Below are 26372 nucleotides of genomic sequence, written 5' to 3'. Positions count from 1 at the left end.
TGGATGGTCACCTAGGCAGTTTGTACCTTGACTTTGGAGTTGCTAGCACCACACATGGCAGAGGAGGAGATGGGGATGCAGGTGTGTTCAGCAGGGTATGAAATGCCTTGCCTTGCTAGACTGTTGTGTGTGACCAAGGACTGAGGTCTGTGGGTGGCTGTGGCATCTGAGGCTAGCGTCATTGCTTGTGCTTGTGATTCACCTGAGCTCTTGTGCTGCTCATGAGGGAATATTCATTTCCTTTTGAAACTCTCCTCAGGGCAAAGAGACTTCACCAAGTGAAGGGACGCCATCAAATTCACGCTGTCTTCACCTGAGACCACCTCCAAAACAAAGAACCTGACTTCTCTCCTGGCTTTGTACAGTGGAATGGACCTTGAAGCCTGTGACTTCTCAATGCAAGGTACTGGCTTTAGTTCTGCCCTAAAACTGTCTGCTCACATGTCGGACTGGAGCGAGTGATTTTGGCTCTCCAGAGTTGCCATTCCAGTTCCTGGGAAATCTCTAGCCTGTGAAGTTGAGAAGAGCTGCTGAAAGTGATTGGTTTGGGTGGTAAATGCATGGTGGGGTGTTGATTTGTCTTGGGCTGGCTTACAAGTAGGACTGGGTTTACCCCTGACATTGCTGCCCATTTCTGCACAGATGCAGGCACCCAGCTGACACAGCAAAGCTGGTTTGAACAGCTCCCTCTCTCAGCCTCCTTCTTCCTAATGAGCTGCTGTGCAGTATTAACAATTAGCTAAGCAGTGTGCCAGAGCAGGCTAGCATGGGAGTCCCCTGGGTAAGTATTGTGTGGGACAGTTTCTAATTGACTTGTTTCACAAAAGAAGAGGAGTTTGAGGATGTCTGTGGTCACGGTGGGAAACTCAGAAAGGTTGTGAGAGGGTGGGGCTCTGTGTTTCTAAAAGCCATTTTACTTTCTTCACTGCCTGGCTCCCGTCACAGCTTCTCTACAAAGAAAGGTATGGCACAACATGGCCATGGAGTAGGGTAACAGCAATGGAATAATATATTTATTCTCAGTGGTTTGGGGATTTGGGAGGTACCTGGTGGCTCTGCCATACTGCTGCAGAGTGAAGGGACTGAGGATCCTTGCTCTGGGCTTTGTATGATGTTACTTATGTGGGGAAGAAAAGAACAGTTTCCCATATCACATCTGCTCTGTCGGGGGTAAAGGTCTTGTCAGGGGGTATCTCCATGTTGTGTTGACACCATTAAATGATGATGATGCCTGAATGAAGATCAGCCACCTGTGGGGGCCTGTGGGGATTATGTATCACCATGTTCCTCTGTCTTCTTTCGCTGTGCCATAAATGATTCCTGGGCAAAGTAGTGTATTCAGAGCTGTTGTGAGTCACATGTACAGCTGAGACCTGAACCAAAAGGATCATAGTGAAGGGAGTGTATTGCCTTAGCAAGAGAGAAGGCAAAGTCACAGGGCTAAGATGTTGGTCTGGGGCTTCAGCTTTCCATGTCCATCCCTGACTCTGTGTGGCACGGGGTGAATTTCCTCAAGTTCTGAGTGCCCTACCTTAAAGAGCAACAGCCATGATCCTCTAGGGCTCAGCAGGGTTTAGGGCTTGCCACGTGTTCAGAGCCTACAGACCTGAGTGCTTTCAGTAAACCTGCCAGGAAACAGTGTGCTTCAGGATGGGATATGGGTGAGCTGTGCCTTCCCACACCTTCCTAGTGCTGAAACTCCTCCAGGGTCTGGCATGCTTTATTTGGAAAGCTTGGTTTTCGCCTATTAATGTAGGGAACTCTGGCCTTTATCCCTGTTTAAGTTATTCTGGTGCCTGTGTCCCCTTTTAGTGCAGTGGCACACGCTTTCACAGACCTCAAGGGCCAAGAGAACTTCCCAAATTGGAGCTCTGCCCAAGGGAGTAGGGTAGTGGAACATGAAGAGCCTTGAGGTTTTACCAAATAAGATATGAATTCTCAGGTTTGACTGCAGCAGGTGAATTTTCTGCCAAACATCTTTACATGCCTCTCCAGAGAGGCCCAACATCCCAGGGGGAAAAACTTTGCTGAGGAAGCAGCTGCATAGGTTCTGGATCGGTTTTTCCATCAGAGGGAGCTTCTCCTGTGACCCTTCTCACAGGTTTCTGCTGGTGTAGCTCCTGGTGTTGAAAGCCCTGCATGTCCACCTGAAGTGGACCTGAGATGAGCAGAACTTTTGAGACAAGAAGGCAAGAGGAGGCAACTGATATATCAGGAATTCCTTAAGTGCTGAAGTGCAACTTAAGGTTCAGGTTCTTGCAGATCAGTATTCCTTTCGATGTTTGCCTTCTCCTAGTATCTGCTGCATGCGTTGCCTGGACAAAGCTGAGTGTCCTTCAGGGGCTGTTTTCTGAGGGACTCATAGAAATACTTCCCTTGACTCCAGCTGTTTTCTGAAGTCCCCCTAGTTCTACAAGCATCACTTCAGTGAAGGAGATGCATTTAGCCTTTCAGGCATGTGGCTTTGTGATTGCTCGCGCTCTGGACTAGAAATCCCTCTGTTCCAGTCTTCCGCCCTGGAGCAAGTTGTATGGCTTCAACTTTCAAAACAAGCTCAATTTACTTTGGGCTACAGAGGCTGTTTGTGTGTTCTCCAGAGCCCATCCCTAGGCTGTGATTGCTTTTTCACTCTGTTCATAAGCACAAGATGGCTGTTCAGTCCTAGAGCTTGTTCGGTTGATGAAGGGTAGCCTTTTATGTAGGGAAAAAAACTAAAAAAAAAAAAGAAGTAGATGTGGGGACAGGATTAGAGATACATGCTCTGTCTGTGTTTGAATTTGTGAAATATTTCCCCTTACTTCAATCCTAAAGTAAACCTAAATTTGTGGGCTAACTTGGGCTGTGTTATTTCTGCTAGGATCCTTGGGATTGGGAGCCAGGTGGGAACTCTGCCTTCCACAGAACTGCAGCTGGCCCAGCCCAGCCAGCCCTGACGGCTCAGCTCCCGAGCTGGGCTGGGGAATATGAAACAGCCTTGCAAAATCATTGTGGAAATTTACCCGCCTGGGTATGAAATCAACTTGCCTGCCTTTGCCAGGAGGAGTTTAACTTGCCCATTAAAATATACATCTATTTATGTATTACTTGTTCTGTGAGAGAAAATTTTCCCAGGCAGTTACAAAACTCAGTCTAGACTGCAACGTGTGGCATCTGGTGGTAACATGCCATATACATATATCTGAATACAGTATCTACTGTATCACCCTGGTTGGGAGTTAATAGCACGTATCTGGATTCTAGCGAGGTCTTTCCGTTTGCAGCACGCTCTCACTGGAGAAAAGTTTGGCCCGATTCCTGCCTGCACTGGTCTGCATGGGGTTCTACCTTGCCTGCTTTCATCCAGATAAAGCAAGAGAGGTATTTCCATGCTGCCTGTTCTGACCTGTGGCCCCATGGTCCACCTAGGCTGGAGGCAACAGTTCTTGGGCAGAGCTCTTCAGTATGGCTGAGTTGAGGAGAGGGAAGATGTAAAAAGCCTGTCTAGGATAAGAGCAGGGTTGTCACATCCATCTGCTCAGGCCCTGACAAGCAGCTGATCCATATTGTTAACATATTGCCTGCCATATGGGCTAGCTCAGCTCTCCAGGAACGCTTGGGAGACCTGACCTCTAGTGTGACAAGATGTGAGCATGAAGGACGGGTTGACAACAGCCCTTGGGTCTCGGAGTGTGAAACTGTGTTTCAGCCACTTCCGCTGCCCTCCCCTGTGCTCACTCCCGCGCTGTCTCTGCCTGCCTCTCTCCCTCTCTTCTCCCTCTCTGAGGGTTTTTTCCTCCCTCCCCTGTTTTCCGCATCCCTGGTCTGTGCTAGATCAATGACCTTCACTCATAACCAGACTGGACAGTTCTGACTCCCTCCCCCGGGCCTTCAATCAGATGTTTGGTTGGCGGCTGTGGAAAGCTGAATGGGGGGAAGTCAAAGGAGAGGAAAGAGGATCATGTGCTTGGCAGGCCTTATAGCTGTCCTTACCATATCTGGCCTGGGAATGGGACTAGAGCCTGTTCCACTAAGGTCCTTAGCACCTCCTGCTCACTTGGATAACAGCAGACATTAATATAGCCTCCTAATGAAAGGCCAAGTCCAGCAGCGGGATCTATGCAGGTTGAAAAGGCTCAGAGGTTTGGAGAAGGGCCCTAGTGCCAGAGTTGGAGGAGGGAACACTTCAAAGGCTCTTGAGAGCCCTAGAATTATGTAGTTTTAAACCAAAGGTAGGCACAGCCCGAAGCCCTGCTGTGCCCAGCAGCTAGTGATTTTGCACCTACAGCCATCCACGTGAGGAGGAATAGTTGTTTGAGGTACAAAAGCTGAGGAGTTTTTGCAGCAGTGAGGAAGTCATCTGGGCAGGATCCCTCCCGGGATTTGAGGAGCTCTCAGTACAAAGCCCATGATACAGTGAGGTGCAAGCACAGTGCTCACGTGTATGGATACATGGAGCAGCTTAGCCCTAAAGAAGCCCAGTGCTTAAGTGAGGGCCAGCAGTTGCCTGCCTGACTGTCACGCAGGAGACCAGCCTGCCCAAAAACTCACAGGGAAAAGGATGTTCAGTACAGTCTGAGACAGGACTGGGCCAGGCCTTTGTGGGTTCAGACCTTGGTTTCCCTGCCACCTTCAGTCGTTCTTCTGACTTCATGATATTCTCAGCCTCCTGGAGCCGTTGCTGATGAAGATGGCCATCTCTTTCCTAAGGCTTCTGCCTTTACACTTGAACTTTATGGAGGTTAAATCCTGGCACTGTTAAAGCAAGCATGAGTTTTGCCATAAACCACAGTGGAGTCAGGATTTCAGCCTTGGCTCCTCAGAAGAGGATCAGGATGTTTCCCAATCTTTCTTACCCATCAGCTCTGTCAGACCTACAGGCATGACTTATTTACCTTTAGTCTCCTGAAGTAAGGGTTGCCTTTTTATAAAATGCCTGTTCTGTGAAAGTCAATATCCTCCAAAAAGCTGTGATTTTGCCCTGCTGCTCTTCACAAAAGTTTTAGACTGGCTGAGGTGCTGTTAACACCCTCTTTCCCCATATACCTGCATTTGCAATGAGCATTAATAGTGTTTATTTGTAGAGAGGAGCCCACTGAGGTATTGCAAAATAAAACACAGTGATGAGTCCTGGTTTATTTACTCAAGATTCACTGATGTAACAAACCTGATTTTATGCTAGTTATGACTCAGAAGCAGAGTTGGGAGGAGAAGCCAGATCTCCTGATTCCTTTAGCCATATGACAGGATTTCTTCCTGTCCTCACTAGATCCAGTGGCAGTTCTCTCATCAGGGATGCAGGCAGCAATTCTGTGGCACCTCAATGAAACATCTAGCTAAAATAAGAGGTTAATAGTGCTCTGCCAGTTCACAGGGCTCCACTAAACATTTAGGAGCCCTGGTGGGCACTGTATGTGGGGCTGTCTGTCTGTCAGGCAGCTGTCCAGTGGGAGCCAACCAGGAGTCTGACCTGCCTGAGTTCCTCAAGGAAAACAGGCTGGAAGTCACTTGGAGCAATCAGTGCTAAGTATGCACATGAGTGTTCAGGGGAAGTGCATGTTCAAAATGTAGTTCTTAGAAATCTCTTGATAAAAGCAAAAAATTTGAAAAATGAACAAATAGTGTAAAGTGAATGTGATCTGTTCTCTGATGTCTTCTGCTGAGGGCTCATTCCAGAGCTGGTGCTCAGCCTGTGGGGCAGTACTGGAGGTGAGGCTTATCTCACTACTTGAGTTGAATATGGAAAGGCTGTTTTAGCATATTGCCTCTGACAAATTATATATTAATGCTGGGGCATTTTTTGTAATTACAGCAGTTATATATTAACCATTAAGAGCCACAGGTAAGCCATCTGCTGATGTAAAGCAGCAGAGCTGCATTTTAAGCCTGCAGAGCTATCCTGATTTTTGCCAGGGCAGTTTACGATCTATCCCGGTGTCTTTCTTGTGATTCTTGCTGAGTTTGTCTTAGCTGCACATTAATAGAACATACAAGAGAAAAGAGGAGAGGACAAACTAAGGTGAGTTTGAAAGTAAAATGAGTAAACAATATCGCTAGCCTTGTCCTTTCAGACGTCAAAAGTTATTCCCCTCCTCCCCCCAATTATAAGACTTAATAATACCAAGGTTTCTGTGTGTTTAGGATGCACACAGATCACATTTCAGGTTGCTGTGCCCTGCTAGTGGGAGAGCAGAGGGAGGGCTAGCACTGCACATGCACTGTTGTACAAAATAAAAATCTTACGTAACTTGCAAAATCTCAGGCTTTAAGAAAAACACGAAGCGTTGCAAGGTTGACAGGAGTTGGCACATGGGAGCAATTCCTACTTGATTGCCCAGTCCCTGAAGTGTGCTGACCTAGAGAACAGCCTACTCAGGAACCTGGTTGCCATCCTCCCTCACCAGGGCTAGTTACAACAGGAGCTGAAGTCAGTTGCCCCGGGAATGTTTTGGTAGACTTGTTTTACCTGGAGCTGTTTGGCAGTGGAGCAGTGCAGATCCTCCCTGAGGTGGTCAGATGTGGTGTGGGACAGAGGGGGTTTGTCCTCTCTGACATCCAATGTCAGAACTTTGAGGAACTGGTAGCTGGACATCCTTGATCCCTGAAACAGGGATAAAGGTGAAGAGCTGTCCTGGGGATGGAGCGAGGAGAGCTTCTTGGCATCTTCTACTGTAGCAGCACAGCCCAGTGCTGCTGCTGCCTGCCCTGCTTGTTCCCATGGCAGCTGGGCTCTGGCTTTCCCCCCAAGAGGCTGAGTCTCCTTCCTTTGAGACCGCTGTAGCTCTTGGCTTTCCCGTCCGAGAGGGACCTGCTGGACAATGAGGGGTGCTTCCCCTGTCTCTCCCTGACTTCTCAGCACTCCTAATCCGGGGGTGGAGTTACCCTGCCCAGGAACCAGCTATCCCAGCAGGGCCTGAAAAGGGACCATTCCAGGTGCATGTGGAGAGCACTGAGCTCCCAGGCTTTTGGCCCAAATTTTGAAAAACCACACAGTGTTCCCTTGGCAGACCTGCCTCTCATCCCTTTCCAGGCAGAGAGGTGAAGGTGCTTCTCAGGACTCCACCAAATCAGTCACCTAGCAGCTCCTGGGCTTTCTCTTTGAACCCTGCCGTGCTAGCTGTCTTCCCTTTATCCTGTGCTCTTCTACCCACTTCTTGCTCATTCCCCTGTGCCACTTTTTATGGGATTGCTAGAAAGGAGAGGAGATTTTTCTTTCCCTTGTTTGCTTCACTCCATTACTCCCATCTGTTCAGCCAGGCCCTTAGTCCCTTTGTTTTTCAGAGTCATGTGGATTTGGGCTCTCTGTTTGTTCTCTGGGATGCTCCTCTGGACAAGGCTGATGTGGGAAGGAGGTCTGGTTCACAGACCAGCACGAGGGGTGGGGGAAATGTGCCTCTTCAAATTAATCAGAATTTTCTCCTCCAGAAATGCTAATGGGGGAAAAGCAATTAAAGCAGCCTGTTTTTTATTAAGTAATCTGTGTTAAAGAGCTTGTAATGAAGTTTAGTGCCGTTGTGACTCGATATTTCAGCTTCATCGGTTTGAGTCAAAACAATCCAAAGTGGGAAGGGAGCGAGGAGGTGAGGTGAGCTGCTCCCCACCATCAGTCCTGCTGCCTCTCCTTCCAGCTCACTCCTGCAGCCTTTCCAGTGTAATGTTTATGGGAACAGTCAGCCTTTATCCTGCACAGGAGGGCTGTTCTTCATAGGAAATGGGGCTTTAAAACCTGCACACACAAACTAGATGGCTTCTTCTGGTTGAAAATGCCTGTTCTCAAAGTGGGGACGACTGTGACCCCTTGGAGCAGCCTGTGCCTTGTTTCTTGGGGTAGTTGCAAATACCAGGTTTTCAGTTGAGAGCAGCAGATGGGCAAGGGACAGCAGAAGGGAGGGGGCAGCAAGGAGTGGTGAGATCCTCCAGCCAGGGCTGCATGTCTCTGAACAGGTTCTTAAAACTTCTCCAACGTCTGGAAGATTTCAAGCTGCCACAGGACAAGGGTGGAGATGGTGCCTGCCATTCCTGGTCCTTGGTACCTCCAGGCCTGTGCTCAGTCCCCTCTGAGCAGCACAGCCCTGTGACCAAGGCAGCAAACTGCTGAGGGGTGCGAGCAGCTGTAGAAGTAGCCTGTCTCCTCCTCCTCTCCTTCCTCCCACCCCAAGAGAAGGCAAGAGAAAAAAAGAGACAGTGTCCCTTTAAACAACTGCATGCCAAGCCTCTGCCGTCCTGTTTTATCTGAAGTCCAACCGCATGTTGTTCCAGGGCCGATCCGCTTTAGCTAATTAATAATCTGACAGGAGCCACCCAAGGGATTAGCTGCTGAGACGAGCTAGACCAAACCCCCAGCAAATGAGCCCCGCACTCCCTGGGGACTCAGAGGTGACTTTGGGGGGCAGGGGGTTGCACCACATGCAGAAGGGTGTCGAGGCCCTGAAGGGGATTTATGGCATCAGGGAGGGTGAAGGGGGAGGCGAGGGGTTACAATTTATGAGATGTAAACTAATAAATCAGTTAGTTGAGGAGGGGAAAGGGGGAGCACCAAATTAAAAGATAACGTCTTAAAGGAGCAGTGTAAATTGATGGTGCTCCTTGTGGCAGGGGATACCAGGAGAGTTCCCAGTGCAGACCAGTCATAGCTTCCTCTGCACTGGCTGCCTGGGAGAGAGTAAGAGGGAGACTGCAAAGCAAAAGGGTGTTGACGGGGAGCAAGGGGAAGAGAGATACATCTTTGAGCAGTTCATGCAAACAGATGATGGGTTGGCTTTTGTGGCAGAGGCAGCAACATGAATGAGGGCATGAGGCCACCTCTTTTGGTCAGAGAAGGCAGTGGCTTGGGGTGGTTGTAGTGACTCTGGCCTGGGAGGAGATGGTGGGTAAGGGGGCACATGGTCATCCTCTAAACTTAGTCCGTCCGTATGATTAGCCTGTCAGCGCTGTAGGAACTCTTTGGTTCCCTGCTTCTTATATTAAATTAGTGGAGTGAGTCAACTTGGAGCAAGGCAAGATACTATTAGGACAGCTGTCTGAAGACAAGACTGTGATATATTTTCTTCTCCAAATTTACCTCTTCATTGACTCTTTAGGCAGTGACAGGGTTTCGAGTTTGCTCCTGAGGCAAGTGTTTGGTTTTGTTCTGGAGGTTTGCAGAGCTCTGGGACTCTCAGAAGGTCCATTTCAGATTATCTTTTGATTTCAGGAGCTGTGTGCCTGCTGGGTAGGGTAGTGTCCTTGGCCATAGGTTTTCCTCTACCTCTTCCACTGACCAGTCCGTTTGGCCTGTTGCCTTTCCATACCAATCTCTTCTGGTACCTTGAAAGCTCCCCCGGGCCAAGGTGCTTTCTGAGAACGTGTCCAGGCCCCTCTCTCTAGGGGCTGCTGTAATGCAGAAGGTAATGCAAGATGGGATTTCCAAAAGCCTTCTTAGGGAGATTTGTAATCCCTGCCCCATGACGGTGCTAGACACAAGCTAATGGAGGGGGACCTGTGTGAGCTCTGCAGCCCCAGAGCAAGCTTCCACACCCTTGCCAAAGGCCAAGCTTTTGACGTTGTTCCCTGCCACGGCAGGAGACTCCTAATTTTCTCCATCCCCACCTCACCTGCAACAGGTCCCAGGCAGCGTGACCTCTTCCCTGTCCGGGGAGTGAGGATGTGGCTGAGGAGCAGCAGGCAGTCCCAGGAGCCAGGTGAGCTCCTCCTGCCCCACCCCACAGCACCGCATGGCCTGAAGCCAGCCCCACAGCCAGCCCGGCGTGAGCCACAGGCAGCTGTGAGGTGGTCCCTGGGGAACGCCTCTTTGCTGAAGGGTCTGGGGCTCATGTGTGAGCTGCCCTGGGGCAGTTCAGCACAGAGCCTGCAGATTGCTCTTCCAGTGGGGCAACCGCATTAAGCAAACCAAACTCATCTGACTTCTTCTTCTACATATTTCCATCTAGAGAGCTACCTTGCAGCTTGCGGGGTCCACAACACAGACATGTTGGGCTGGGGTTGCTGCTTGTTGTGATCTCAGAAGGCAGGGAGCTGAGAGTGAGCAGTCCTGTGCCCTGCTGGAACTGAGCTGTGATGCTGTAGGCAGCTTTCATGGCACTAGCTTGGGCCTGGGCTGCCAGAGTGGGCTAGAGCTCCTGGAAATCTTGCTCTGCCCTCCTGCCAGTACTGCACCATCCTATCCCATCCCATCCTATCCCATCCCATCCCATGGCACCCCTCCTCATCCTGCTGTGCTTGAGCAGTCTTGTGGTGGGAGTGTGTGGGGAGGCTCTTCCGGAGGCTGAGCTGGCAGTTGCGCCGTCGCAGCCTCTCACACACACAGCCGTGGTTTGGCCTCCCTCCTGCAAAGCTGCCAGTGGCCCACGCTGCCTCCTGACCAACATCATTAGTGCGGGTATTTATATTTCATTAACAACATTAAGCCAAAATGGTATAAAAGCAACACCAATGATAAATAGCTTATTAATAAACAGGGAACCGGCTGCACTGCGCGCACATTCAATCCCTTCCTAAACGTGTCTCTACCACTAAAACCAGCAGTTTAACTCCTGCTGTCCTGGAGAAATTTGAAGGATGCTTTGGGTAAGGATGAGAATTGGATAAAAGCAGAGGGTGGGGGTACACTTTGTCATGCACTTGGGTTCTCAGTGAGGCAGCTGACTGGGGTGGGAAGAAGGTGTAGGTCTCTCCAAGTGCCACTGTGTTTCCACCGCAGGGTGGGACTAATCTGGTTCTGTGTTTCTAGTGTAATTTCAGTTCTGTTAAAACATTAGCAGCAGTGTAGCAAGCATGAAACAAAAAAGGAGATTTAAGATCCAAGTGAGTGTGTCTGCTTTTAATTTTACTATCTTCTGTGCCCTGTTTCCCCTGCAGACTTTTTCACACACCTCTCCCTGGCTTGGGCAGTACTCCCCCTGAGCAGCCACCAGCTCAGAATCCCTTGCTTGCACCAAATACAGTCTCTCCCAGTGATCTCTGAGGACAGCCAGCCCTGTCCTCGTTCCTCCCTGTGTGTTTACTTTAGGGATTAAGAATGTTAAAAATGTGGCTTTTCTTGTAAGCTTGTCAATCAGTTTATTATTTTTATTTTTTGTTTTTGTTTGCCCCCAACTCCTTATTCTCTGAAATGACTTCCCATGCTCCTGCCCCACCCTAAGTACAAAGGCTCTTTTATTGCTCTTCCTGCTCCTTCTTTCAGCAGTAAATTAATTGCCTCAGAAACTTGGATGACTTTGGAGTTGGAGGCCCCCCCCCTCAAATCACCTCTGGGGTTTCTCAGAGAAGAGGTTCCCCTCTCCAAACACAGCTTGTGCACTTTCCCAGCGGGGAGGACGTGGTGCAGGGCTTTGCCTCGCTTGATCACGCTTCTGGCACCCAGCACAGCTGCTGCCTCCATGCATCCAGACACACTCCTCTGCTCCTAGGAACATGGGTCCTCTCCCACATCCAGTGTGTGACCAGCAGCACGTGCAACCTGCACCCAGCACCCCACGTGTGTTAGCTCCAGAGGCAGCAGCGGGAGGTCTCAGGACTGCCCCTGGTCCCTGCTGCTGGTGTAGGAATGCTTTCTGTGTAGCTCCCAAAAACTGGGCAACTCTCCAGTTGGCCATGCTCATCTGTACTGCTCTGGCTGCATGCACCTTGCTGGCTTAGGCTGTAGTGATTGTAGGTATAGGAGAGTCTCCCTGCTGTGGAATAGTTGGCTCATCTTTCAGTTTGCAGAATGAGAGCTCTTCCCTAGCCTGACCGTGTCTGAATGTCTGATCTCACTTGTAAGCAGTGCAGCATTAAGACTAATTTTCTGCACTTCTGTTGCTAAGCACTGTAGTGGTCCTTAACTTAGGATTTGAGGTCCAGCTGGAAGCTTTCTGCTTCCTCCTCTCCGAGTCCTTAGGTCCTGTTACAGGCTGGGCACAGACTGGGTGGGAGGGGAGCACAGGCAGGTTGCGGAGCTGGCCGGACTCATCTCCATGACCTCTATCTTGCACATGATGGAGAGCAACTTATCCAGAAAGAGTGTTTTAACATTTGTTTGCATGCCAGTGTGGGCAGTATCATGGTTCACACGTCTTCTGGTTAGCTGAACTGTGAATTGTGTGTCCTAATAGAGCCATGTAAGAGAAAACCCATCAGAACCTGCCTGTTCTGGGACCAGCTGATCATCACAGGGCCTGTCCCTTACTCACATGAGCATTAAGACACTCAGATATTCAGAGCAGGGAGAGAAGGGAGAGAAACCAGACATCAAGATAATCATGATTTCCCCAGAGCCAAGTAGGGAACTCACAGGCTGATAACCAGCGGCATCTCTTCCGTCTCACTCTTGCCACAGCATCCAGAATAAACAAAAAAACCCTGGTGCTGCTTACCTTCTCTGGTCCCTGCCCTCATCCAGGGGCATCCCTCCCTGCAGGGAGCTTGGGAGAGCAGGGTCAGGAGGGAGGATTGGCTGTACTCACACCCTTTCTTCTGGGGTCTTGGAAGGGCTCAGAGAGTGAGAGATGCAGCCTAGGAGTTGGTTGTAGCACTGGATGAACATCTTGTCTGTAGATGGACAGAGACCACAGAGGTGACAGCTGGCACCATATAAGGATGGTGCTAAGGGCTCTTAGGACTGAAGGTGATAAAATTGACCTTCTCCCTTAGTCCTTCTCAATTACTATGCTTTCTTCTCATACTTCTGGAGGGACCTCCATTCCACATCAATTACTGTTGCCTTCCAGATCTAAGGCTTTCTCTACTTTGAATAACAAAATAAGGATGTCAGGTCTTGAGTCCTGCTTTTCACTGTGGAGAAGACTAGCCCCTGCATAAGAAAATTCTGGGTGGAAGGGAGCATAAGCTTCTCCCACCTGCTGAGGCATACATTTCTTAGGAAATTCATAGGTGCTCCTGGGAGGACCCTTTCTGCCAGTTTGGAATATTATTATGGAAGCTGTCTCACGTCAGCTCAGTCTGAGGAGCGAGGGGTGGGAGCCATGTCCTGTTTCGTACCCTGACAGTATGAGAACAGGTTGACCTGAGCTGGTGTTCAGTGTCTGAGGGGTGGCTTCTCTTGGATCACACAGCCATGTTGCTGGGGGAGCTGGTCCCCAGCTCCCAAACTATTGCACTAGGTGCCCATTCCTAGCAATTTTGCAAACTCCATGGAGCGTCTTCCCTTGAAAAGAATTTTAATCAAACTTGACTGAGGAGTGCTGAAAAACATGAGGAAGTAATTAGAAATATGAATTTACAGCCTCCTGGAGTACCTCCCTCTCTTTCTCTCTCTGCATCACGCCTGTGTTTACCCATGTTTCCTACCATTACCAGTCTCATTCTTCAAGCCCTCCTCCACTCTGCTACCTTTGTCCAAACCTGGTGTGTCAGATTTGTGACTGTCAGTAGTGCCTAGAGAGAAAAGAAAAGGTAGAGCCAGTTCTGGGGAAGATCGTGGCCCTCTCTTCTGCAAGGCAGTAATAAGCCAGTGGGAGGACAGTCCCAGGAGGAAGTTGCAGGTTCCCTGAAGGAAGTTGGCTGGAACAGTCTCCTTGATTGTCTGTGATTTCCCAGCTAGATAGGCCCCAGGGGAAGGGGTAGGCTGGAGCAGGGTGGAATCAGCCTGGAAATTCATATGGGCTGGATACTTCCTCCGTAAGGTCTTGCTTTCTCATTTATGCCGTTCTTCAGGGTCTTTTTCTTTGTTGTTTTCACACATGAAACCATCATTCTGCAAACGCTTTGAGCTTGGATGATTGCAGAATCCATAACCAGCTGCTAGGGATGGACACACACTCCAGTGCTGTTCACAGATCACATATTCTACTGCTATTGCTGTTGATTCTTGCTCCCTGATCTCAGATGGTGTGTCCTCCTTCTTTTGTCCCATGTGTACACGTGGTGAGTCTGTGCCTGTACAGAATGGAGAGCTTACAGCTCTCTGCTCCATGCACACCGTGGATTTTAAGCCCTTCACAGAAGGGGAGTGAGGAGAATTGTGTGGATGAGACTCCAAACCCAGTCCAGTTGCCTTGAGCAGGAATTAAGGGGCAAGGTGTGAACTGTGTGTGGGGGTAGCAGAGGAGCTAAAACACTCAGGCACTTCTCTCACCTTCCCTTTCTTAAAGCAGCAGAAGAAATCACTGGCAGGTTTCTGGGCACTTGGGAGCATGGCTGTTGAGACAGTTGCCAGCCTGTGTGGGGATTAGGAAGAGCTCTTGAATTTTTTGGTGGAATTTTGCAGAAATGGGTACATTTGTCTGGGTGACCCTTCAGTGAACTAAAGAATAAGCTGCTTCTAACCTGTAGCTTTTATCTTTTTTTTTTATTATTCTTTTCTGAGGGTTAGGTCCTAGGAGCAATTCACTTTCCTTGGCCCTACAGGGGCCAGGCAGCCAGCTGTGTCAGTGCAGACAGGGGAGGGCATTCCCTGCGTCTCCATCTGGCATCAGGTCGAGCGGCAGGGTCTGAAGCCCTAGGGTTACTGGGTGCCTGACTCAAATCTGAGTTTCACTGGCTGGGGCTCTCATCTTCTGGACAGTAAAAAGAGCCAGCCCCAAATGTTTTTCCCAAATCTGCTCTCAAAGAGGCTGCTGCCATGGCCTTACCCTGGGCTGTTTGGTGATGAAGGAGAGAAGGGGGAGTAGCATAAGTACTCCCTCGGGATCCCCTCTTACACTCTCATTTTCCTGTAACCACTTTGTTTTTTTGGCTAATTAAAGACTGAGCAGTTTTCAGCCTGTGGGGTTTCTTTTATTTGGTTCCTCAGCAATTAACTTTTTTACTGAACAAAGTTTTGATTGAGCTGGGTAGGATCTGGAGCCCATGTCGTGGTTTAAACTTTCAGGTCCTTCCCTCATAGTCCTGTGAATCCCTGCCCTTTCCTATCCCTTCGGTGGCCCAGCACCACCTCCTCCTCCTTTACTGATAATTCCTCTCAGCGCTGGCCACTGCCTTTGTGCTTTCTTCTCCACCTTAGCTCTCACCAAGTCCCTTCTTCTGCATAGAAAAGGAGGACCCAGGAGCCTTTTTGCCCCATCTTCAGTGGGCCATGAGCCCTGTTTGTTCCCAGTTACAGAGGTTTCCTTCTGCGCAGCTGATTTCCCATGACATAGTCCCAGGGGAGAAGAACCTGAGTTGCAGGACAAGCCTGTCTGTGAGCAGCCGTGCCCATTCTGCTCCAAGGTCTCAGGGTGTTCACAGGCTCACAAAATAATTCTGGTAGGAGAAGACCTTTGAGATCATCAAGTCCAATCATAACCCAGCTCTACCAAGTCCAGTGCTAAACCCTCAGCACCACATCTACACATCTTTAAAACTTCCAGGAATGGTTATTCAACCACCACCCTAGGCAGTCTGTCCCAGTGGTTAATTACTCTTCCAGTGAAGAAATTTCTGCTAATATCTAATCTAAACCTCCCTTGGTACAACTTGAGACCGTTTCCTCTTGTCCTGTTGCTTGTTCATGTGCTCAGTTCCCTCCTCACCTGGTGCCTCAGCCCTTTCCTCAGCATGTCTCTTGCTTTCCTCCCAGTGAGAACGGGCCCTGGGCTCCTGTCTGCCCCTTGTGGCGCATGGGACTGAGACTGCCCGGTTGCAAGGTTAGATGGTCACATGCCTGAATCAGCTGGATCAGGAATCTGCAGCTCCTCTGTGTTAGCTGAGAGCCTGTGCTCTGCTTGCCCTAGCCTGGAAGGGACTTTGCATAGCCATGGTTTTTCCCCAACATTGGACATTATTAAGATTCCGCTGGACAGGGTACTGGGCCAGCTTGTCTAGACCATATTTTTACCAAGAAAGACCAGATGATCCTTGAGGTCCCTTCCAGCCTGGTAATCTCTGATTCTATGAAGGTCATAAACCTCCACACCCAGCTGGAGGCATCAGCCTCCCCTCCTGAAGGGCCTGATCCTCTCTGGAGCTCTTTGCTGACTCTTGGCACAGCTGAAAGCTCCTGTTGTGCACCATGCTCTGCACTGGCTCCTCCATCCCCTTCCCCACAGAGTGACAGGGTGGCCTTCTCCCACTCAGCTTGGAAACTCTTTCCCAGCTGTTTTGGAGTCCTGAGCTCCTGCCAGACATTTGCGCGAGGTAACAAGCGCTGGATGTATTTGTTGTTCTGAGGGCTGGTGCTTTTGTTGTTGCTTTCCCCGAGAGCTGTTTCCTTTGCTGTTGGGTGGCGGTGTAGGCAGCTGTCCCTTTCAATACGGAGCGTCGGCACTAAAGTGCCGCCCCGTCCTCGGGCTGGTTTCACCTTCCCTCCCTCCCTGTTCCCCCCAGCCGATTCCGGGTGGGGAGTGTGCCCACGCCCGCGGGTGTGCAGCAGCGCGCGCGCGCTCTGACTCCCTGTGGGTGCGCACCTGCAGCGCCCGCACACACACGCAGCGGGGGCACCCGCACCTTCTGCGTGCTCCCCCGGGCTCCCCCTCCATCCCACGCCCGTCCTCACCAGCCCCCGTGTCACTGTGCACACAGCACCAGCCACTCTTCCCTTGCACATCCCGCAGCAGCTCTTCAGCGTGCAGGAATCTCTGCAAACTTTTTTTAAACAGGGAAAATGACAGCTGGGCAGCTGTTTGCTTCCAGAGAAACAAAAATAAAGAAGGTGAAACACAGATTAAACCTCCAGCCTACCCAGTGTGCATACACTAAACTTTGTCATCTGTAGAAAATACCCAACCTTATCCCTAACTGCTGGAGGTCTGAGACAGTTGGGAGTGCAGGAGGAAGAAAAAACGTGGTTTCCAAGGACTGATTAGATGGCATGCCAAGTGTATTAAATTTTGCAGACATTTTAACAGCAATATGCTAGATAGTTGGGTGTCCCCTGAGGCTGCTGGATTTTTTATATCCTTCACAGAAGGTCAAAGCCCTCTTCTGCCTGCCCCCCTCCCTCTCTCTGTGCTGTCTCTCTCTCCCTCTTTCTCTTCCATTCTGTGTCCCTTTCTCTCTGTCACCATCCCTCTTTCCCTTTCTCTCTCTAATTTTTTCATGGACTTTCTCCTTCTCTTTTGCTCTGTATGTGTAAAATAAAAGATCTGTCATTGCTGAGTTCCCTGGTGAGTGGAAACTCTCACACTCCCTGTGGTCTCCATGCACAGAGATGGGTACACTGGGGTTTTCCCCTCTCTTTTCTGCACTTTGTTTTGGGGAAAATATGTTTTCCTCCCTTCACTCCCCAAACACCAGGACTCTCCCCCCTTTTCTATTTTTGTAGCAAAAAAAAAAAAAAAATAATAAAAAGGGCAGGAAAAGAATCCATCTGGCATATGAATAATTGAAATGGCTCAACTCTGTTCCTGTTGCTGTTGTTTGCTCTCAGTTCTTCCTCCCCCGCCCCAACCATCGCATCCCCCCCGGGGTATGGGAGTCGGAGGTAAGGATGTATCGATTCGTTCCAGGGAGGAGACATGGGGGGATCAGCTGGCAGCTCCTCCCGAGCTGGGTCCTGAGGACGGTGTGTGGTTTGAGGGGCGCGGGGTGGGAAGCGGAGCTTGCTCTCCCCGGTGCCGGTGTGGGCTGTTCCCAGTGCCGGTGTGGGCTGTTCCCAGTGCCGGTGGGGGCTGTTCCCAAGGCCGGTGGGGGCTGTTCCCAAGGCCGCCGTGCCGGGCTGGCCCTGGAGCCGCTCCCCGGGCTCGGGCAGCCTTGGCCCCGCGCTGCCACCTCTCCCGCAGGCTCGGGCTGCTCCGCAGGTGCCTGCTGGCACAGGGAGCTCCTCCTTGCTAGGGGAGGCGGAACGTGCCCCTCGTTAAGTGGTGACAGGGTTTGCTCTCCCCACAGCATCTTCCTCTCTGCCTGCTTGCTTGTGCCTTGGGGACTTCCCGCCGGATCCCTGATCTGTGGCAGAGCTGCGCAGGATGGGGCCTGCTGTGCCAGCCCTCCCTGCAGCTTCTCCAGCTGCTGCTGCCTTCCCCTTGGGAGCAGGGGATCCCAAGGCTGATCCCTCTCCCCCAGCCCTGGGACAGAGCTGATGACAGGGTGATGTGAAGCTGCTCTTGCTTGCACTGTGCTCCCCCCTGGGTGAGGGCTATGAGCAAGCTGCCAGGTTAAACTTTTTAAAGCGTGTGTAGCAGTCTAAAAAAAAATACCTCCCTCCTTCTGACTTAGTCCAGGTTCTGCATTGTGTGACCAGGTTCTCCAGCTTGGCCCCTGAATGCCAAATCTGCTGCCTTCTTGGTTTCCAACTGACTGAGCCAGCCAAGGTACCAGAGCTCCTGGCATCCAGAGTGCAGCTTTTGCTGCCTCTTTAAAAACATTTAGAGGAAAACAGAGAACTTTAGTGCATTAATTCTGGATGAAGATGGGTCTCCAGATGACAGACTGATCCATATTCTTCCCCACAAGGCAACCTCCGTTTTCCTTCTCCCTATCACCTCCTGCCCAGTCTCTCTGTTCACTCTTGTCCATTTGTCTTGTCATTTTCCCCACTCTTCAGAAACGAAAAGCTGACATAAGGTGTTGAACCTTTAAATAGACACACTGAGCTCCTTTTTTCTGTAGTTAGTAGGCTGCCTCTGATGAGTTGTGTGTTTTGAAGGTATTTGCTGTGTGTATTTGTGATTATACTTGGCAGGCGCTTTGTGTGCGTGGTGTGTTTTTGGGGGATGTTTGTGTATTGTTGGGGAGGAGTTTATATTTAGGTTCTTTTTTGTGGTTTGGGTAGGTAATGTATGTATGGGTAAGATGTGTGTGTTTATCAAGCTGTTTGTGTGTGTTTTTATTCTGTCTTGGTGTTTGTTGTGTAGGCATATGCCTATATAGTGTGTATGGATGTAGATTTGTGTATGTTTTCCCTTGTGTGGGGCCAGTGTAGGAGTCTGGGCTTGAGTCATAAGGATTTGGTGTGTGTTTTAGGATACATACTCTGTCTATTACGTATGAGGTTTGTATGTAATGTTTGTGATGTTTACTAATTTTATTAAGTCTGATGTTTGGAGGGATGGGCTTTGGTAAGTCTGTTTGGAATGTGTTTTTCATGAATGTGCATTTACAAAATTACAAGAACAGCATTGAAAAGATGTTAGAAAAGTGATCGAGGAAGAGAGCCTGCTGAAAAATTCAGATGTGCAAGTGTGTTGTTAATAATTTTACTGGAGTGGTGGGTGTTGGAGGCCAGAAGAATTCCTACAAACTGATAGAGATTTTTTTTTTTTTTTTGGGGGGGGTGTTGGTTTTTAAAAAAATTTTATTTTAAAAATCCAGGAGTGGTGGGTGTTGGAGGCCAGAAGAATTCCTACAAACTGATAGAGATTTTTTTTTTTTTTTGGGGGGGGTGTTGGTTTTTTTAAAAAATTTATTTTAAAAATCCAGGAAAAAGGAGAAAAAGCAAAAATATTTCAGATGACATTCAGATCAGTTTCATTTAGATATATATGTAGATACATAGGTCTTTTTATATAAAGACTCCTACACATGATATAAAAGTTGCATGTAAAATCTTTGGTAACCCAGCAGTTGGTACAAATAATTAGATATTTATATCTAATAAAACTGGTTTGATGGGGAAATCACTCTCTTCTGTGGAGATTTCCATTTGAAGATGAGTTTCGGTGCTTGTGTTTGTTTTTTCTGACAGCAAAACCTAGGGTTTGGCACCGACAAAACATATTCCCTGTAAATATCTAAATATCTGTTCTCTGCCATAAACATTCAGAGATGTGCCCAATCATGTCAGAGGAGCCTATTTATCCACTTTGTGCTTTCATGTTCCTTACAGTGCGTTGTGGGGAGGAGAAACACGCAGCAAACTATAAGCAAACAGGACAATTACTGTCCCTGGGACAAAGCACCAGCATCCCTGGTGCAGGCTGTCTGCCAAAGGGGCTGGGGGCACACTGTGCTCAGTCCCTGAGCCCCTTGCAGGGCAGCCAGAGGCCCTGCAACATCCAGGCAAACACCAAAGCTGGGCAGAGCCCCCGGGATGCACTGGTGAGCTGGCACCTCAGCACGGGCTGCGCCAGCATCGCTGCTTCCAGCCTGGCAGCTGCTGTGCTGTAGCTCCTGGAGGCAACGGGTCCTCTGTTAACTTGTAGCTGTCCAGGTAAATAAAGAAATCAGTTTTGCTTGGGCTGCCAGGTGAGCTGCCACCTCGGCTCGGCAGCAGGAGGGGATGGCGGGTGGTGTTTGGCAGCAGGGTCCCTGTCAGCAGAGCAGCCGCCCGGCTGGCACAGCCGGAGCTGGAGCCGATGGGCTGATTCTCCCTGGTCTCATCCAGGAAGAACTGTGTCATGCAGCCAGTTGCTTGTTCTGTCTATCGATCATTGTTAACACAGTTTTCACTTGAAAATGCTGTGCTCCGGGCAGTTCGAAGGACATTCAAGCAAGGAGCTGAAGGGTAGGGACTCCCACTCTGCACGGGGCAGGATTCTCATCCGTGCCCAAGCTGTGTAAATCCCTGAGTAACAGTACCACTGTCCTGGGGGGGAGGCTTTGATCTTGATTTACTCTAGTGTTGCTGCAAAAAGATTCTGGCCCACTGCCTTATGGAGGAGGTAAAATTACCACAGATAAAACCCAGTCAGCAGAGTGGAGTCTGGCTGCTTTTGTTCTCCAAACAGGCCTTGTGGCACTGGTTGTGCAAAGCTGGGGGAAGGGGCCGTGCAGCAGGTACAGCTGGGTGAAGAGCAATTTCCTGCTTCTCAATTAAAATACATGTATAAATATTTTAAAGTTGCTTTGGGTTAAACGGAGGCAACCCTTTAGATTTTGCACCATTTTGAACCTTAGATGTTAAAATGAAATGAAGTGACAGTTGTTGGGGAAAAGTTGGTAGGATTAGAAACTTTTAATTTAGAAAAGAGACAAATGAAATACTTCAAGAAAAACACCATTTCTTTCTGTAAATGAACAGCTATATAGAATGGCTTAACATTTGTGGAAAGTTTGTCTTTTACTTCATTTACATACATTTTTCATCTTAGAAAGTTTTGGTAAAATACATGGTTCTGCCACAGTGGAAAGATTTGTATTTAAACTATTTTTTAAAATATGAGTCATAGTTTGTTTTCCTGTAGACTTTCACAGCATTTCTAATATAATCTAGCATTGCATCTGTTGGGTTTGGGAGGTTTTTGTTCATTTAAATAAGCTAAGCACATTTTGAAAGGGCTGGGAAGGCTGCTGCTGGGATTGGAGACTTCTCAGGGAGCAGGAAGCCTGGAGATCCCGTGGCAATAGGGTCAGCTTTTAGTGCCATGACACCCCCCACCATGTACCAGGCTTTAATTACAGCCCCCACTCAGGATGTGTCCCTCCTGAGGCAGAATGATGTGTGCACTGCTCCCTGGTGCTTTTCCACAGCAGCCCCTCAGAAAAGTGAGTGGAACCTAACACTCCATAACATCTTTATGGATGTGACAGGCTTCATTCCACGCCAGGTTTATACTGTTAAAGGTGTGGGGGAGAGTGTGAGTGAGAGCTGGGTAGCTGTACCATCAGTTTTAATAGCTCCTTTTAAAAAACAGAAGAAATTAATTCACAGTCCTCCCAGAAGAGGAACAAGATCTTAGTAATTGGCACCTGGAAATGTCAGTCAGATTTCCCCTCCTTGTCTCCAGCACTTTGATGGTGTGTTTGCTGGTGGATGTGACTTTAACAAAAAGTTAAAAAAATATAAAAATAAATAAAATAAATTTTTAAAAGCCCTTCCTTCATGCATATGGAGTTTTTTTGGGGAAAAAAAAAAAAGGTATTTTAATGCTTTCTATTAAATTGGGACTAAAAGTGGTGTCTTAATTTGCATTCATTAGCATATTTGCATATAGATCACTGAAATGGTGGAAGAGGAGAAGAGCCTATAAATGAAAATTCTTTTAAAGGCACAGGCATCCTTTTATTTACTTGCAGTCTCTCTGTCCTTTGCAAACCTCCACTTGACCACTAGCTGTTTGCTGGGAGGGGAGGCTGGATGGGATGGGGTGACTGGGGTTCCTGGTGGACAAGTTCAGGTTAGGTGCCTGTGGGCAGCTCTGAGCACCCAGGCCAGGCTGTGGGGAGGAAGCTGCGGTCCCTGCCATCGGGCGGGCACTGGCACCCAGGGAACTACGGGTTTCTGTTGCCAAACCCTCTGCTTTTATCTCCACGTCTGCCAGGGGCCTCCTGGTTGAGGAGAGCAGAGTGCTCAGCTGGGGATTTTGGAGAGTGAAGGGTTGGGCCACACAGGCCTAGTGGGTTTTTCCAAAGGTTGTGAGGCTCCTTAGTCAGCCTGAAAAGATGCACTCGTGATTCAGACCTGTCCCCTAGAAATCTCTCACTTGGGCTTTAGGTTCTTTGCTCTGCTCTCACATACTTTCCCGTGTATTCTGTCCTGCAAAAATACCTCATTTCCCATCCCAAGACAGGGGGGAAAACTTTTATAATTTTCCCCAGGCTTTGCACCGATTAGCTTGTAGTCAGTTATAATAATAATAGTAACAGTTATTCTTTTTTGATAAATTTCCCAGTTTTATTTCCCTGTGATGCAAGGTGCCTTCCAACTTTGTCCTTCTACGCTACAGTTCTTGTCTTACATGATGTGCTTTCTGGCGATTAGAAAAAGTATTGTAAGTGGTTCCCAAGTGTTTGTTCCAGGCTGCAGATGTTTGTGAGTTACCCTATAGATGGATCAGCTGATTTGAGATAAGGACTGCAGTGAGGATAGATAAATCAATAATGAGAAACACTCCTTCCTATGGAGTTGAAAACTGGGATGGAAAGGGGGACTAGAAATGTTCAGTGGGGTGTGATGTGCCCAAGGTGTGTAACAGGTCAGAAATTGAGTGTAGATCTCTTCCCAAGACAAAGATACAGTGGGGACAGACTGGGTGTTCCAGTCAAATTCCCAAGCATCAAGGAGAAATCAAGGCAGAGAGAAGACAGTCCTCCAAGATAAAATGGGAATTCAGGCTGTAGTTTACACTGACCCAAGCTGTTCTTAGCAGCTGCAGTTTGATCCTGCCTGCAAAGCCCACTTAATAAGATTCTCGGCCCTGTTGCAGGAGGTAATTCGGCAGGGCGGAAGCTGCCAGGGTGCTGTGTTTGGCTCACAGGGCTCTGGGGGGAGAGCTCTCCTCCATGGTGAGAGCCCCCTCCCTCACACCCACATACCCACACGTATCATGTGCAACAGAGTGAAGATGATGGGATAGTGGAGTTCAACTGGGTGGGGAAACAGAATGGCCAGAGGACTGAGGGTGTTTGGTCCATCCTGTAGCCCAGTGCTGGCATTCAGACCTTGGCTTTGTCTTAGTTGTGTTTGGGGAAGGGACGGAGAAGGTGGCATGAGAGCAGACAAGAGTGTCAGGGACCCAGGTGGGGCTCTGCTCTGTCCCCATTGCCTCTTGCCTGGACCCTTTGGCAGAGAAAATCCCACTGAGCTGTTGGAAGGAAAGGGATGGCTGGGAGCACTCTGAGGCATCCTTTAGGATCGAGGCAGTTTTGCTTGTGCTGGGCAGCCCCAGCATCCCAGCGCTTGCGGCTCGGGAAGCCTATTGACACGGAAAGGGGGGGGTGGCGAGCGGGGAGAGGCTCCCCTCAGCGGGGCCGGCGCCTGCTGGCCGCGGGTGCGGTTCCCTGCCCCACGTGGAGGTGAATGGGATGGGTGCGGGGAGGGCTGGGGCCGGGGGAGCCGGCGCTCCACCGCTAATGAAAATCGGAAACCGATTGAACAGCACAAGGTGCCCAGGCAGCAGGTTGTGGAAATGAGGAAGGGAAAGGGGGGAGGGCGGGACGGGGGAGGGGGGCTAATGGAAGCTTCTGCGAAGCGGATGTCGTATTGATTGCTGTGTGTCTATATTTATATATTATCAAGTATATAAACTTCAGCAGATGTATGGTGCATAGATAAATAAAATGCATGCTGAAAAATTAATGAAATGTACATGCAAATCCACCAGCATCGATCACACTGGCTGCCAGGACCAGAGGGCTTTTTACTTTTAGGCTTTTTCCTTCCTTTCTTTCATATGCTCTCCCTCCTTCCCCTCTTAAAAAAAAAAAAAAAAAAAAAAAAAAAAAAAAAAAAAAAAAAAATAGAAAGAAAAAGGAAAAAAAAAAAAAAACAACCCCCAAATTCCCGCAGTTGAGAAATTCCTCAGCCTGGGCCTAGATGAAATATGGCAGGATTTTGTGAGAACCTCAGGGTTTCATCTGAGTGCTGCTGGTGCTGCCTGCGAGTTGTGTGGGCAGGAGGCAGGGCTGGACGGCAGCAGAGGTGACAGGCTGGTAACCCAGAGGCTACCTGGGAGGTGGCAAAGTGGTGTTTTACCATGAGCAGCTGGCCTCTGTGGGGATAAAGGAGTCTGGGAAGATGCAAGCTAAGTAAAAAACATTTTTGAAGTGGAACTGTTATTTTAGTCCCCAAAGAGCCTTTATTCCTCCCGTCGCTCTTCTGGTTGTGGCTGGCAGGAGGGCTGTTCCAGGCATCGTTAGTGGGACTGGGATGGGAAGTCAAACCTGCAGCGTAAGGTTTGGGGCTGAGAGTAGCCTCTGGGAGCTTTGTTACTGAGTTCTGCAAGAGTGAGAAAGGTTACTGAATGCCTTTTCTTCAGGGCTGGTAGGTGTCTGAGGAGTTAAACATGGGAATCTCACATTGTGCTGGGGACTGCAGCACTGTAGGAGGCTTTGTAGGAGCGGGGAGCTGGGTGAGCAGCTCACTTGGCTCCTTCCAAAGTTAATCCTTGTCTGTGCTGCAGGTATTCCCTGGCTGCCCTCCGCAGACTTGCTTTTGAGGTTTTTCTCACTCTGTCAGAGAGGCAAGAAGCAAGGGACTATGCTTGGAGGGTTTGGCTCCTGTGTCCTTTCCTGACAGATGTGTCCTCCCCTTCCCGGTGTGGACACTTACCCTGTCTCCTCTCCTCCCCAGTGCTGTGCTGCAGCTGGCAGGGCTGACAGGGCACAGGGGCCCTGTGCGGAGCTGCACGGTGCCCGTCCTCACCCAGCCTGGAAACAGGAGCCAGGGCCTGAGAGCGAAGCTGCGCTTGGCTCTTGAACATCATCATCCCCTGCTCGGGGCAAGGCTGGTTGGCAGCCAAACTGCAAAATCATTTTACATCCTGCAGTGGACTGAACGGTTCAGGCTGTGACCATCTTCTGTGAGCTCTTGGGAAGCCGAGAGGAGCCCAGCCTCGGGAGGAGCAGCTGGAGTGCCTGTGAGCACCCAGCTCCCAGCGGCTGCACTGTGCAGGCAGGGGCTGGGTATTTTTAGACACACTTTCTGTAGTTGCTCTTTGTTGTCAGCTGTGTCCCATTGTGAGTGGCGATGCTCTGCGCTCACCGAGGGTCACCAAGAGTTTAATGGAGCAGCCATACGGCTCCTTGGTGGTGCAGCTGGGGACCCACTCCCAGCTTTGCCACAGTCTCTCCTGGTACCCACCCCACTGTTGCTTCCTCCCTGTGCCAGAGTCCCGTGCTGGCAGGGCTTGGGGCTGTACCCAGGCATGAGTGGGGCTTTGGCAAAGTGCTGTTTTGAGATGCCTGAATGGCAGCTGGGCACTAATGCCCTCTGTTTACCTGCTGTTCTTTCTTAGCAGTGTCACATACTTTCTCTGCTCCCTTCTCCCCCGATTTCAGTGGTTGGTTTGACCAGTGTTTCAAGCTGTGCTCTGAACAGAAACTGTGGGTGAGAGCCCATCAGAGAGTACCTTCCTCTCCCTTTCCTGTGTCAGGCCTGTCTGTGCCACTCCTCAAGCCAGAGACTGCCAGGAATGAATTTCCACAGTTCATGCTGTTGCTGTGAACCTGGCAAGAAATTAGAGGTTAGGGATGTGTTAGAGCCCAGACAGCTGCCATGTGACTCCAGAGGTGTACAATGGCATGTGGTGACCTGCACCATGGGAGCTGGGCTGGCCTGGAGGCTACTTTCCTGGGCACAGAGGTCATGAACAGTTCTGGTGTGAGCTGGCCCCTCATGTTGTGCTGTGAAGAGGCCAGGGAGGTGCTGAGGGCAGGCAGCCCACGTGCTGCACAAGCTCAGCGTCCCCCGGTTCAGAGCGGTGGTGCTGGGGTGGGATGGGGAGCGGCAGCACCTTGCAGCATGTGGGCCTGGCTCCTCTCCCTGCTTCCACCACAAGCCGCGAGGGGAAACTGAGGGAGAGTTCAGATGACAATTAAAAAGCCAAAGAAAACCCCGCAGAAGATGAGCAGCAAGGCAGTGCTTTTTTTTCTTTGACACTTTTTCATTCCCCCCCTACTCCGTCTTCCTCCCGGTGTTTCCAGGAGACTCTCTCGTCGGCTCAGAAAGCTGCGTAGGCCCATGGCGGCTCAACCTTTCCCTCTCCCCGAGCCCCGGTCTAATCAACCCCTATAATTTATGCAGAAAATATGATTTATATTTAATTTCACCACACTTGCATTGTTAATTTGAGATGTAATTAACCCGTCGCTATGACAACTAATTTCGTGATGCCGTAAATTACCGCCGTCTTTTCATCAAAATTCAGTTACTTTGGCTCCTGTGT

At 49.6% G+C, this 26372-nt stretch overlaps 1 protein-coding gene across 4 annotated transcripts in view; it reads left to right on the top strand.

The window, feature by feature from the left end:
• The window catches only part of CASZ1 (castor zinc finger 1), a 198130-nt gene that overhangs the window by 34767 nt on the left and 136991 nt on the right, over positions 1-26372 (top strand). For 3 of the 4 annotated variants that reach the window (XM_051637228.1, XM_051637223.1, XM_051637224.1), the window contains exon 2: positions 260-403. The gene's annotated coding sequence lies outside the window, so the exon portion shown is untranslated. Of the gene's footprint in view, positions 1-259; positions 404-17266; positions 17315-26372 lie in introns of those variants that run through there. The other variant, XM_051637227.1, reaches the window with a different exon arrangement.

Source organism: Apus apus, chromosome 20, assembly GCF_020740795.1.
Source record: "Apus apus isolate bApuApu2 chromosome 20, bApuApu2.pri.cur, whole genome shotgun sequence".
NCBI lineage: Eukaryota > Metazoa > Chordata > Aves > Apodiformes > Apodidae > Apus > Apus apus.
Note: the sequence above shows the minus strand (reverse complement) of the source record. Positions and strands in the feature narration are given on the sequence as shown.